We start from the raw sequence: 15,218 nt of genomic DNA, 5'->3' as shown, positions 1-15,218 counted from the left end.
AATACCTAGACAGATTCTTCATTTGTCAATGGTGAAATTCCATAGAATTTTGCCACAGGATCATGAACAAGTTCTCTAAACAAATCCGAAATGTTTGAACTTTCCTCTCTCGTATGTAAAGCAAATAGAATTCCTCTCTATAAGTTATCCTTTGAAAAATCCAATAGGACCCTAAATATATTGACAATACAATCCATGGATCAAGATGCACAACTATTTGAAAATGATATAACAGATACAATGCTTGCAATAAGTCAGAGTATCATTGTACTGGACTTATCTGGTACTCTAGGTCTGAGCATTGTCCGAACGGCACTGTACTTTTAGAGTGTCTTTTTACCAAACCAATGACAGCGAGTGTAGCATTAATTCCGCTAAACCAATTTGAAACTTATTGGGAAATTACCTCCGACGGTAGTGTTCTATTAGACTTGGCACCATGAACACACAAAAACAAAAACGTATTTTACATCGATCCATACATGCCCAATTACAAACTCTATTGCCTACCCTCGGCTTTCCTTAAACATATTCCTAGTTCTAACAATACCATTATCGCTACTAATAATATTCCTTTGACTGCCCAGGCGGGGCGTTGGCTATGCATCTTTCAAATAGCGAAGAATGTAGAATTGTTTGGTCCACTTGGTCTATCATATGCATTCTTCACGCCTAACATCAAAAACTCCTTTAAATGAAGTGGGAATAGTGGGAGGGTTTGCCCTTCAATTACTTTCAACCATTATAAAAGGTACTAGCCCTCTCAATTTCTAATCAATTGAACTCTTTTTGAAATCACTAACGACAAATCCTTCTGTATGAAGTGTCCTGGTCTAAAAACAATAAATAATATATTATGCCCATATCGCTCTTTACTTAGGCAGTGCTATTTAACTGCCTAAGTAAGAATTCTTAGATATGACTATTATATAATATCATTAACTTATTAATGTTTAAGATTATAAAGTTTCGTGTTACCCATTAAAAGCTACGAGCCTAAGAAAATTTGGCTAATTTTGGGAAAAGGTGAATAATATCCCCTGAAAGCAAAAGAATCCTAAAGAAAATCACACTACCACATTTATCGTACGCGTGAACACTATTGTATAAGTTTCAAGCTCTCATCTGTAAAAACGTGGAAGTTTGTGTTTTTGCCAGAAGAAAGACCACGGATATATGTTTATTTGTTTTCTTTTTTTTGTTTTTCCCCATGGGTGATCGCATCAAAACATAGCCCTAGAATATCAGGAAAAGAATCATTCAAACGGAAATCAAAATATTTAGTACCTATAGTTGAAAGGTTCAGTAACAATGTGTTTGGGGATAACATGGTCCCCCAGAGCCCCTGGGGAAAGTCTGTAATTTATAAAAATTTGCCCATTGTTTCTGCATAGTATTTGTTATTCGAAAGTATACATACATTTTTGGGAGGAGGGGTGAATTTTCTGCACGCGGGATTGTCCACGAGGAAAATTTCCTGTTGGGAAGTGAGTTTCCAGGGGATAAACTTTCTAAGGGAATTTCGCACTGCAGAAATTTCACACTGGGGAAATTCACCAGAATTCCTATAAAAAATTCTTTTATTAGTCGTATTTCCTCTTTGCCAACTCAATTGTAGATGTAGAGATGTTAATGGGAATTGTCGGAGGGATAATTATAGCCGGATTCGAATTGTCAAGAGTAACTTTGCAGTAAGAGAGAGGGCTTTTCGATGGAATAAACTCTCCATGGGGAGTTTGCCACGTGATAAATTCTTCGGAGGGAATTTTCTGCGGGATCAACTTTTTACTAGGAAGCAGGGTATTTGGAGAATAAGGAAGAGTATATTTCTAGCATGATTAAAAAAAAATCAGAAATTAAAGTCTTTTTCAAGTGAAAGTATGCTAAGTATAATTTTTCACACAGAATCGTTTGCACGAAATTTTCTGGGTTATTTTCCTGTAGAATAGAGTTGTCTGGGAATATTTTTCTGGTGGGGGTGGGTATTTTACGTGGGACTAACTTTCTATGGGGGGAGTTTCTGTGGAAGGAGTGAATTTTTCATAGAAAAGGAGTCAGATTTCCCGGTATTATTTAAAAACGAAATCAAATCGGAGATTAATAAAAATAAATAAATAAAAGGGGAGCAAGGTGCTGAAGAGGATGTAACCCCCTCATACACGTAATAATTTCTGTTCATCTTAAGTTATGATGTTGAATTAATTTCACTTTACTTTCAGTTAAAAAAACTTCTTTCTATTTAATTAACAACTTAAAACAAAATTATATCATTCCTAAGCTCCTACTCAAAGAAATGGAGATTGAAACTATTTGAAAAATGTTAAAAATAATCCAGCTTATGTTAAAAATATTTCAGGCCATATTTTCGATGAAGGAGTTGACACTGAATTTCCGAAATGATTTCAAAATATTGCACTATCTGAAGCTTTTAATCCATGTAAATTTTGGTATTATCTTTAGAATGAGTTTTACCAGCCATAAAATTTGGCAATGAACGATAAAAGCCTGTTTACTAAGTGCGAGTTTAGCATGTAGCTTCGGGATTGCAAGTCCGATATAGAAAAGATGCATTGCAAGTCATTCCCGTACGATAAAAATCTATAATATTTCTATGAGCAAGATTTGGCTGTAAGTCTTTCTACTTCAAATGGGGTCGGTTTTATCGGATAAATGCCTAAGTGCCCTCTGTGATTTTTCAGCCCAAGAAAAGGCGTTCCCGTGGTGTCATAAATCTAAAATATTATGAGGTTTATAAGGTCTGTTTCTAAAATATGAAAGTAGTAGTCTATTGATTTTGCACTGGTATTGTGAAGCCTTTTTTAAAAAATGACAAAGATTCCTCTGAATATGAATCTTACTGTCCAATTACCGTATCTTCTTCCTTGAGTAGACAGATAAACCTACTTGCTATTAAAGAAGGAACTGTTTGTTGTTCTTATTTGGATTCGCGCTAGATGTAAAAAGTGTGAGCAGGAACGGTATATATAGCCTTATCGTAAATCTTTTAACTTATTTTAGGGACCATGGAGAACCCCTAATTTTCACAAATCATGATATTTTTTGGAATTTGACTCAAATATTCATTTGTATTTGGAACTTTCAGTTCTGAGTCGACATCTTGATCATTCTACAGTCGCATGTTTTAAAACATATAAATAAAAAGTTTGATGTCGAAGTTAGGATGCCTTCTTTTGGTGGTCATACTATTTACAATTGCATTATTCCTGCACGCATTAGACAATGTGTCATTACATCTCCCTCGTTTTATGAGAATAGCTTCCTAGAGACGGAGTCGCATATAATCACTATTCGTATTTACCACGGGGTTAATGTTTTCCTGTTGAATTATGCTGATGATCTGTTCATCTTATGCTATTCCTTACCTCCTAAGGAGTATCGAATGTAATTTAGAGAAAAAAATAACGCCTGGCAATGATCTTCATCTCAATCCCCCACTGTGCCCCTCCTACGAATGGCCGCCTCTCTCACTAAAGACTGTTCCATTAGAGACCATAAAAAACCACCCGCTCTCCTACTGAAGGATCCTGTCTGCCCTAAGAAAGAATTTCATAAGACAGGGTGTGCAAATATTCGTTATGTTAAAGCGACTAAGGATAGTGTTATGGTATCGGTACTATGTCAAGATGCATCGAAGCTCAGTTGTGCTCTAAAGGTTAATTTTTCTGAAAGTATAATAACTTCCAAGCCTCGGTGATTTTTTGGAATTATAAGAAGTGTTGACATTGATTTTGATGTTAGTGCCTACGCATCGGACTTTCCGGGTATAATCGAATTTAATCGGCTAGGAAAATCGCAAACTATGAGAGTTTTTTTTTCAAACAGAAGAATACCTGCATTTTTACATCACACATGGCATCAAATTCTGTTACGAGCTTTTCCGAGTGGAAAGTGATCGTATTCAGCCCAGGCGTTGTAGTAAATGTCAAAGTTTTAACCATGGTCAAAATCAATGTAAATCTGAATGTTTTAAAGACTCCCCATGTCAAGTGCCAGTTAAATGTGCCAGTTGTGGCTCGAATGATAATCCAGTTTACAGCTTCAGATGTCCGATTTGAAAGAAATTTTGTAAATGAATGTATTACTTCGTGTTACGTCCTTTAATTCAAATGGTGTGTTAGGGAAATTACCTGTACTTCATAGTTTTTTGAATGAAAAATCATCGTTATTATGTCTTCAAGAACACCACCTCCTTGATCATTCGTTGAATCTGCTGTCTAGTTTGTCTATTCAGCATGATATTTTTGCTGTTCCCGCTATGCCGACTGGTGGGCTTCCCTCCCGTGGCTTAGCTTCTATTTTACCCAAGTCTCTTAATGCAACTATTCTAGCAATTGATACAAATTTTTTAGCTTGTAGTTTTTCAAACGTAGTTTTAATTAATTGTTATTTTCCGACTGATTACCATGATGATATTTCTTTTGATGCGTTTATTCAATGCTGTTTTAAACTTAGTCGTTTTGTCTCTAGTTTACAGTCGAATTTGCGTACTTATATTTTAGGTGATTTTAACTGTGATCCAAATATAGCGAATGAAAGGGGTACAATTTTATCATCTTGTCTTCCTAATTTTTCTGTTTTACCGAAGTCCCAGGATTTTACTTATATTCATTGGAGTGGTAGTACAACTAATATTGATCATGTTTTTTCTTCTAAACCAAGTGATCCTTTGCCTGTGGTTATTGTAATCGAAGATTTCCCCGTTAGTGACCACATGCCGCTTCAATACCCTTTACCCCCTTTGCCTTCTCGTCCTTCCCCAGTTCGTTCTTCAGGTAATAAGCTTCCTAAATTTTTTGATCGGGTTGATTGGAATCCAAATTTTAAACCGCTTTACCAAGAAAGAGTTGGGACTTTAATTGATAAAGTTTTTATTCCTGATACCTTGGATTCAATGGACAGTAAACCATCTTTGACTATTAATTGTCTTTATTTTGGATTAATCCATTGCTTAAAGTATGGTGCTGCGGCAGTTTTATCCTACTAATAGGATAAGATTGGGCGCGCAGAAACCTTTTTGGAGCCTCAATCCTTTTTTGGTAAATTCTAATAAGGCGGCAAAACAAGCGTATTGGGAATGGCGGAAGCTTGGTAAGCCTAGAGACTCGCATCCAGCTTTTTTGCTAATGAAAATGAGAAAGGCCGAATTCCAAGCGGAGCTCCGCCGTCATAATAACCTGATCATGGAAGAAGCTTCTTCAAATATTGATAACGACAAGGACAAGAATCTCCTTTGGAAAGTTCTCCGAGGCAATAGGCGGACTAACATGCCTGATACTAATTCCACACCATCGCTAAAAGAGTGGGAAAATCATTTTTCTAAGTTGTCGACTTCGCACGATTCTAACAGTGTTGTGTTGCAATTAAATGAAAGGTTGAAGAATTTTTCAACTGATTACAGGATATCTGAGGATATATTATGTAAAGCAATCAAAACATTAAAGGCGCAGTCGGCTAACGATCATGATAGCGTATTTGCTAATCACCTCAAATTTGCCGCTTCTTCTTTTCTTATTACTCTACTGGCATTTTTTAACCTTTTACTTATTACTGGTTTAGTACCATCGTCATTCTATATTGGCATAGTTACGCCTATTCCTAAGAGCGGGAAGAAAGACTTGTCATCTTGTAGTTCCTGGAGGGAAATTACTAGGTTTTCTATGATTGGGAAAGTGTTTGAGTTGTGTTTGAAGGATCTTCTTGAAATTCTTGACGTTGGTTCTAATCAATTTGGTTTCAAGAGAGGTTTGGGATGTGACCACGCCCGTGCATCTTTCAGCAAAGTTATTAAAGAAGCGAGAATCTCTGGTCAACTGCTAAACGCCTTCTTGGTTGATATCAAAGGGGCCTTTGATAACATTCCTTATGCATCTGCACTGCTCGCTTTTATCCATGCTGGATTGCCCCTAGCTGTCATTCGAGTCCTTCGCTCTTGGTATTCTGGATTAAAGATCCGTATTTGTCCAGTTCTTCTCTCAGTCCAAATTAATTCAAGTGGGTAGAGGAATTAGACAAGAGGGAATTATTTCTCATTATATATTCAATTCATGTTTAGCTAATGCCCTTAATTCTCTTTCCTGCTCTTTCGTTTCATTATCTCGAAATCTGTCTTACATTGCATATGCTGATGGCATTATCCTTCTAAGCCAGTCCAAGTCTAGTCTTGTTTCTAATTTTAATATTTTAATTAATTGTTTAAAAGGTTTGGGCCTTTTTATCAGTTTTAAAAATGTCAATTTTTGTTGTAAATTGTTTAGAGGATAATGTCAGGGCGACTCTCGATTGCGGTAATGGTGTTATTTTCCAGTCATCGCCAATAGTAACTTATTTGGGATTACCTTATGCTGCTTCGAAAAGAGATTTTAAACCAGTCCTGGTTCAGCATGTTCAAATGAAACTACGCAAGGCATTTGGTCTTTTAATTCGTTTCCGGGGTCTTTACCGTCCGGAAGTCCTTGGTCGTATGTATGCTGTTGCTCTGCCTTACGTGTTGTTCCCGTCCCTCCTCTTCTGTAATTTCAGATCTTCTGATCTCTCGCCCATTTAAGTTTCTTATTTTAAATTTTGCAAATTTTTACTTGGTTACCCCCTTTCTTTTAGTAACCCTGAGATTGTTTTAAAGCTTAAAGTGAAGGATCCTGTATTCTGTATAAAGAAAAAATATAAAACATTTGAAGACAAGGCGAAAATTATCCTTTTAGGCCACAATTTATTTTCGATTTTAGTAACAGTTCTGGCTCTTGATGATTTATAGGCTAAATTATTTAGCAAGTGTTTTTGTATCTTTTTTTTCTCTTTTTAAGTGTTTGATCAATATTTGATATTTTTTTTATTGTAAGCGTTATCATTTGTCTTTTCTTTATATTATATTGTAGCCTACTCCTCATTTTTTGAGGGAAATAAAGAAAATAAAATAAATAAATTAAAAGTTATTATTTTTACAGATAATAGAAGAGTTTTAGGTTTCTTTCTATAAGCATGTGGAGTATATTTTGGGTCTACCACCTTGAAAAGGTATGACTCTTTAGTGATTGTTTCAGACTGAGTAAGCTCAGTTCGAAACAGTCCGTAGCTGAGTAATTTTTTTTTACTCAATAATTTGAATTTATATGTTTGTTTGTAATGGGCAATAAAGTTACTCCTTTATCTCAAATTCACATTAACTATGAATTAAATATGTATATCATAACTGCTTCGAACGTATTTACCCTTCCTAAAATTTCAGTTTTAAATTAACTCTAAATACCAATATACAAAAGGATAAAAACGATGAAGATCCTCCAGAGCAATTGCTGACGCATAAGGCGTCGAATCCAAAATACCAATATGAGTGATACTTCATGCTTTTTGATCATAAGTGTACAACCAGAATACCATTCTAGCATCTTCATTAAAACTAAGAAGCTTCTTTATTCATCATAAACCATACTCTCTGCCAATATATCTCATCCTTCCTACATGAATAATAGATTTCTGTACCGCTCAATTTTTTGTTTCCTATCTTTAAGAGATGAGCTTCCGAAAGACGCCTGACTTCGTAGGTCAAAATGACAATAAGATAGATGTCCGGCATTTGGTGTTTCTCAAGCTTAAAAAGACTGGTACTTGTGCAAAAAAATTCTGTTTTTTTCACATCTAGAGTATATGACGAGTGATTTAAAGAGGTAGTCGTTGGTTTTATAAATTAGTTAAACATGTTGTTGTTGGAAATCCTGCTGGCATTGCTTTATAATTGCTTGAGGGTGGACCTTTTATGAATTTGACTAACTAGAACTGTGCATCCAAAGAGTGCTGCAGGGTGAACTTGACAAGAGGCATCTCTCGATGAAACTGAAGCCCAGTAAATTACATGGTATTTTACTTGATTTTAGTAAATTTTGGTCTACTAAAACCATTTTTTTGTTTTGGTAGGCTTTTTAAGCTGAATAATATCTTCCTGACTATGTTATCTGTCATTGGGTGCCTCCCCATTGCAGTATGATATTTATATATCATACTGCAATGTATGATATATATATATATATATATATATATATATATATATATATATATATATATATATATATATATATATATATATATATATATGATATATATATATAGTAGTATGATATATATATACAGTATGATATATATATATATATATATATATATATATATATATATATATATATATATATATATATATATATATATATATATATATATATATATATATATATATATATATATATATATATATATAGCGATCACAGTTTCTGTCGGTCTGTCCCGGTTTAGCTAGTTTGGTCACTTCCAGATATAAGCTACGACGATGAAATTTGGCAGGCTTATCAGGAACCAGACCAGATAAAACTAGAAATAGACGGTTACCCGATTCGACCATCTGGGGAGGAGTGGGGGGACGGTTAATTCGGAAAAATTAGAGAAAAAGAGGCGTTTTTAACTTACGAACGGGTGATCGGATCTTAATGAGATATGATATTTAGAAGGAATCTCTGTTTCAGAACTCTCATTTTAATTCCGACCGGATCCGGTGACATTGGGGGGAGTTGGAGGGGAAACTGAAATCTTGGAAAACGCTTAGAGTGGAGGGATCGGGATGAAACTTGGTAGCTAAAATAGGCACAAGTTCTAGATACGTGATTGACATAACCAGAACGGATCCGCTCTCTTGGGGGGAGTTTGGGGCGAGGGTTAATTATGTCAAATTAGAAAAAATTAGGTATTTTTAACTTACGAAGGAGTGATCGGATCTTATATGAGATTTGATATTTAGAAGAACCTCGTAACTCAGATCTCTTGTATTAAATCCTGATCGGATCCAGTGTCGTCGGTGGGAGTCGGGGGGAGGACTGGAAATCTTGGGAAAGCTTAGAGCGGAGAGATCAGGATGAAACATAGTGGGAAGAATAAACACAAGCCCTAAACACGTGAATGACATAACCGGACTGAATCCACTCTCTTTGGGGAATTTGGGGGGATGTTAATTCGAAAAAATTTGAAAAATTTAGATATTTTTAACATACGAACGGGTGACTGGACCTTAATTAAATTTGATATTGGAGGACTGAAAATCTTGGCAAACGCTTAGAGTGGAGAGATCGGGATGAAACCTGGTGGGAAGAATAAACACAAGTCCTAGACACGTGAATGACATAACTGGACTGAATCCACTCTCTTTGGGGGATTTTGAGGGGGGGTGTTAATTCGAAAAAATTAGAAAAATTTTGATATTTTTAACTTACGAACGGGTGACTGGACCTTAATTAAATTTAATATTTAGAAGGAACTCATGTCTCAGAGCTCTAACTTTAAACCCCGACCAAATCTGGTGACATTGGAGGGAAATGGAGGGGAAAACTGGAAATCTTGGATAACGCTTAGAGTGGAAAGATCGGGATGGAACTTGGTGGGTAGAATAAGCCAATGTCGTAGATACGTGATTGACATGGACTGGATCCACTCTATTTGGGGGAGCTAGGGGTCCAGTGCTTTGGCAAGTTCGGTGCTTCTGGACGTGCTAGGACGATGAAAATTGGCAGGCGTGTCAGGGACCAGTACAAATTGACTTGATAAAGTCGTTTTTCCCGATTCTGGGATTCTTAAGGCAGAGGAAAAATTAGAAAAAATGAGGTATTTTTAGCTGACGAATGGGTGATCGAATCTTAATGAATTTTGATATTTAGAAGGACCTCGGGTCTCAGAGCTCTTATTTTAAATCCCGACCGGCCTTAAGCCTCTGATTTTCCTTTTAAATCAATCTATTTATTTTTAGAATTTTTCTCATGCCATATGAGCTCTTAGCTCTTCCGACCTTGTCACAAGTGCCGAATGAGCTCTTAGCTCTTGTTATTCGTAGGCGAGCTTTTTTAAGTGTGAGAAACCATGTAGTGATCAAGATTGCTCAAATCCTCCAATCCAAATACTCAAATTGCTCAAACGTCCATTCAACTGGAGATCAAATAAGATTTATTTCTAAAAATGGTTATCCCAAGCCGAATTCGTAACTTAAAGTAAATAAATAGAGTAAAAGAAAAAAAAAACACTAATAAAGTGAAAAACGGTCAGTAAAAAAACATCAAAATACAATAAAGTCGTCAGAAAAAATTGAAACTTGTGGAAATGAAAGGGAATAAACTAAGTAACAACATAAGGCCAATTTAGTCTTATTATTAAGAAAAACAAAACACGATATAGTGAAAAACAAAATATAAGAAAGCTCAAAAAAGGACATACCAATTATGTACGGGACAAAAGTTCTTCTATATCTCTTGTTGTAAGTGGTATTGTGGTAAAAATGCAGAATTTTGTTTAAGCAGAACGAGGCAGGGTTGGGTCAGGTAGGGAAAAATGACTAAGAAGGAGGGGATATGAAGATTAATGTAGGCGAAACGCAAGGATATCCAAGGAACTTCCTGCTGTCAAGTTCTAATCTACATCAAGGGTATAGATTTGAGAAGTATGGCTCCCTAAACAGCACCTATGGGATACATTTAGTACCTTGCGGTCACAACCATTTTTATAAAATTAGAATTGAGATATGGAACATTTCAAGAGAGAAAAAATACGGCGTTGATGTTTTTACCGAAAGAAGTCAGATATTTTGAAGGATTTTAGAGACTCGTCACTAGTGTTAGGACATATAAAATTAGGCTATACAAAATTTATTTATACAGGTAAGAAGGACGGGTTGCATAGACAGACAGTGGGGGTCATGAAGAATAAGGAAGAAAGTTTTAAGTCTTGCTGAGGTTGGGAAGGTATCATTAAAAATATAACTTTAGTTGTAATTACGTTCCGTAAGCATAAGGTTTCATCTTCTGATAATTTATGAGGCTGGTAAACGTCAGGACAACAATTTGAGACGAACTTTTCAGGAACTGTTTTAGTAAGAGCTTACAATTCGAAATCTTAGGAGATGGATCAAATAAGCTTAGGGAAATAGTCCGGCAAAGTAGTAAAATATATCTTACGGAGGAAACTTGGACACGCTAATAAGAATACCAGCGAAAGTGTTTTAGGTTTGGTAGAAAAGAGGAGGAGTTTGTTGAATAAATCTTTTAGTGATATATCATATAAAAGGAAAGTAATGGAGCTAAAGAAGACATTTAACTATGAGCGAAGCAGGCTGAAATAGAGGCCATGGATAGAATTGCCAAGGATCTGGAAGATGCAGCAGTTAAGTTAAGAAATTGCAGGAAAGCATTCAGTCTGAACAAGTCTTGCCTAAAGCTAAAAGCGGGCGTCAATTAATGACAAGGAAAGTGTTAAAGAGAGATGGGCAGGACATTATGTGAATGTTCTAAAGCAAGACAATGTTGTAAGAAATGACACACAAAGGATGAAAGAGCGCAGGAATTAAAATCAAACGAAGGTTTGTTTTTCGACAAGGAGTTAGGCGCAGTACAGATATGCTTAAAAATAGTAAGATCGCAGTTGCCGAGAGCATGATAAATGAATTATTGAGAAGAGCAGTATGGCTCTTAGAGAGGGAGAGGGCCTACTGAACAAATTTTCACACTTAGACTAATAATTGATAAGAGTTCCGCTTCTTGTGACCCCTTCAGAACTTGATTATGTAGATTATAAACATTCGCTTGACTTAACCATAAGAAAAGCTTTACTGAAGATTTTTTTTTTGTATATTATGCCAAATGAGTACATCTTAATGATTGGAGTTAAATAGAAGAATAGTATTTCTGTGGTTAAGGTAGAAATTGAGGTTAATAGCTGGTTTAGTATCGTATCAGGAGTAAAGCGGGGTTGTGTTCTATCCCCGTTTACACAGATCGTATTGACAAACTTTTTTCCCATGGAACACAGCAAAGCCTATGGGAGAGCAAGGAGTCAAATGGGGGAAAAACTTTCCTAGTATATACAGACTATTTGAATGTTCTAGATAAAAATGTGAATAAAATAAATCAAACTTTTCAGAAATTGATAGTAAACGGTGCAAGAAAATATTTTAAGTTCAATGATAAGAAGACTAAGTCGTTCCGAATATGAATAAATGGAATAATGGAATAAATCCGAATATGAATAGGAATATGAATAAATAAAGGTAAAAATAATTTTAAGTAACGAGAAGATTGATCAAGCTTCAGTTGATAATAGTCTTTGCTAGTTAAAAAGCTTTTAAGAAAACATTAGTTAAATTGTAGTCTAAAAAGCGAGGAGTTAAGCAGGCTTTAGTTTTCTGGTAAATAAAAGTGGTACCATAAAAAATCCACACAATTGAATAAACGGATTATTTGTTTCAGTACGTGAAACAACTTGTGAACACGTCGAGGCTAAAGAACCAAATAGCTCGCTGTACGATAACCACCGAAAAAGAAAATTAAACTACTGCTATTACTTGTATCAACTTGCTGCTACACTAAGGCCCCTGAAGCCAAAATAGAGCCGCAACCTGCTCCTACACCAAATCTATCTAAAGCTCCATTCCTTAACTTCCCTCTTAAATTCTTTATTTCCTTTAAACCCTTCTTTACGACGTCTTCCCGTCTCACTCAGGGACGATCGGATTTTCGTTCAGTCTCAGATGGAGGGTCAATATAAGGCAGCTTGTCATCCTTAATCCACGAGTATAATATTCTCGAAACATTGTGATATTTTCTTTTACTTCGATCGCAATTGGATTAAATTTATAAGATTCCTTTTTGAAGCACTGAAGTACAAAATCCAAGCCTAACATTAAGACTATGGGAATAACAGCAGCAGATGTCCTCTTCCATACATCATAATCCATAGTTGTTACAAGTCTTGATGTTGCCTTTCACTCTAAATATGAGGAAGCCACCATACCCAGTCTCTATGCTGAATTTTGACCCTTGACATTTTAACATGGATTCTGTTTATGGACAAATCTTGTTCTTAGGGCATATTCACCATATCTCTCTTATCTGTGATGGTAAGCAAATGAATATGATATTTTATTCCCAATTTAAAATCATTCTATCATAAGAAAAGAGCAGCCACTCCCTAAGCAGAGATATTTTACGCTCAATTTAAATATATTTTCCAAGAGAAAGGGAATTAGGAGTAAAAACTATCTTTCCTTTTGGATCTAGAAGTGGAACTAAAGATATGATTTAACCTCCCCCCTTCCGAAAGAAATTACTGGCCTCCCTTTTACAGCGTGTTAGAAACATATAATAAAATACCTAAATTGATGGAACATCAAGCCAATCTACGCACTCAAATGGAGCTTACATATTAGGTGTAGGATTACCAATTCATTTATTGTGGACTGCAAATATGCTCAGTTAAGAACTAATCACAGTAAAGTAGTACTGGTACGAAGAATGAGAGGCTTTGAAAATAGATTTTTGCTCTTACCTGATCAACATTCTCGAAGTTTTTTGTCAATGATATTTTGGCACTATTATGACCAAAATCATTATACTTTTGACACAAAAGAGCATAAATCTGTACGTTGTTGTAACATTACATATTTTGTTTCTTAAATTGGGTATTATACCTTTAAGCCTCTGCTCAGATTAGCCCCCTTCCAAAGTTTTATTTTATTGGCTTAAATCACACAAGTGGTAAAAAGTAAAAAAAAGGACGCACACACACACAAAAAAAACAACAACAACAAATAATACATAAGGAGAATTTTGAATTCTTGAGGAAACAAAAAAACTTGTCACTGGGGCTTGGAACCTCTTCTTTAGAGTTCTCCAAAAAGTCAAATTTGATAGTGCATTTTTAATCAAGATCACAACCATTTTTGGAGGTATCTTGAATTTCTTCAACAATTGTGTAAATTTTCTTAATCTTGAAGCCTTCTAAGGGTATAGTTAAGCTTATAATTACATGATTGTATTTTTCGAATCAGACCCAAAACCAAATCCTTCTAATATACAAAAAATTAGTGGACGCCAACTGGGGGCAGGGGGCATTTTCCCACTCCACTAAATTTCAACAAATAGCTTTCCTTGGTATTTTCACTTTTTTAAAAATAGAAAGATTTTAAAATCAATTCAATCCCCAGCATTTCTATCAACTGACAAGCCTGTAAAAAAAAACATCAACCTTTGTTTTTAGACATGTTGAGATGTTTTTTTGTTTTTTTTTTTTACCATGGACAATGTTGTATTTTTGACTTCAATGTTAAATATTTTATAACTAAAAATAGGGTTTCATACCAAAAGATTTGCCACTTCACAGTAAAGAAAATGATACAGAAAACATTTTTACCAAGTAGAAATCCTCAATTTACTTTTCAGGCTCAAATATTTAAACAATGATAAAACTGTCTCAAGATTTTTTCACCATATCATGGGTGAGTAAATTTAAATTGATTCCCCCTCCCCCTATTGTTTCAACCAGACCATTGACTGTGTCCTTTGGATGGCTCATTTGGGATAGATAAGAATGACAAGTTTCCAAACTACGACTATCTAATACTACTTACTAAGCGTGCATTTACTCTCCATCTAACTATCTATCCATGCAAAGATAACACGAAGTTTTGAGGAATAAGTTGCTGGTACCATCATTTTTTCTATCCTAGCTTCGACTCAACGGGAAGAACTGAAAACTTTAGCTAGAAATAGAGTTTCTACATTTGGAAAACGATTCAGTGGGTCATGCGATCTTGCATGCATCGATTCTTTCAAATCGCCAATAAAACTAGTATTTATTTGATAATAGGATATTTAGTTATACTTACCATCGAATGATACATATTGAAAATTAAACAGATTTGGGAGAGATATCAATGAGCAAGATTATTGAAGCCTTGCGCCTCAGTTAATAAGATTTATTATCGAAATTGTGCGATTACAGCTAAGGCCGTAAACTCAAAACTTTTAAATTTTGTTAGATCAAAAATAGGGTCTTGGTTCCTACGACTGACTGCTATTCATGCGTTATTTTACAACATGTTTACTCGGTAATTTTTCGTGTTTGAAATTTTTTTTTAATCAAGGCCAAAAGTTGTAAATAATTACCCAAATTACAAACTGTAAGGGAATTTATGTGCAGTTTGTTGCATGATGTCAATTTGTCATTTCGTTCATTTAATCTTGTTTCATATGAAATTCCGCGTTTTGAGTTAATGAATGCCGTCTTTTATGAATGACCAATGTTAGTCCTATGACCGCCAGGTATAAACGGCCAAATGTGAATGAAAAATTGTTAAATAAATCATTAATGGTTATTTGTCCTTCTGCTGAATGTTTTATTGGTCG

General features: G+C 35.1%; 1 protein-coding gene across 1 annotated transcript in view; it reads right to left on the bottom strand.

Moving 5' to 3' along the window:
• The window catches only part of LOC136025512 (synaptotagmin-7-like), a 141,275-nt gene extending 126,714 nt beyond the window's left edge, over positions 1-14,561 (bottom strand). The window contains exon 1 of the mRNA XM_065701542.1: positions 14,441-14,561. The gene's annotated coding sequence lies outside the window, so the exon portion shown is untranslated. The remainder of the gene's footprint in view (positions 1-14,440) is intronic.
• Positions 14,562-15,218: the final 657 nt, after the last annotated feature.

Source organism: Artemia franciscana, chromosome 3 (assembly GCF_032884065.1).
Source record: "Artemia franciscana chromosome 3, ASM3288406v1, whole genome shotgun sequence".
Classification (NCBI taxonomy): Eukaryota; Metazoa; Arthropoda; class Branchiopoda; order Anostraca; family Artemiidae; genus Artemia; species Artemia franciscana.
Note: the sequence above shows the minus strand (reverse complement) of the source record. Positions and strands in the feature narration are given on the sequence as shown.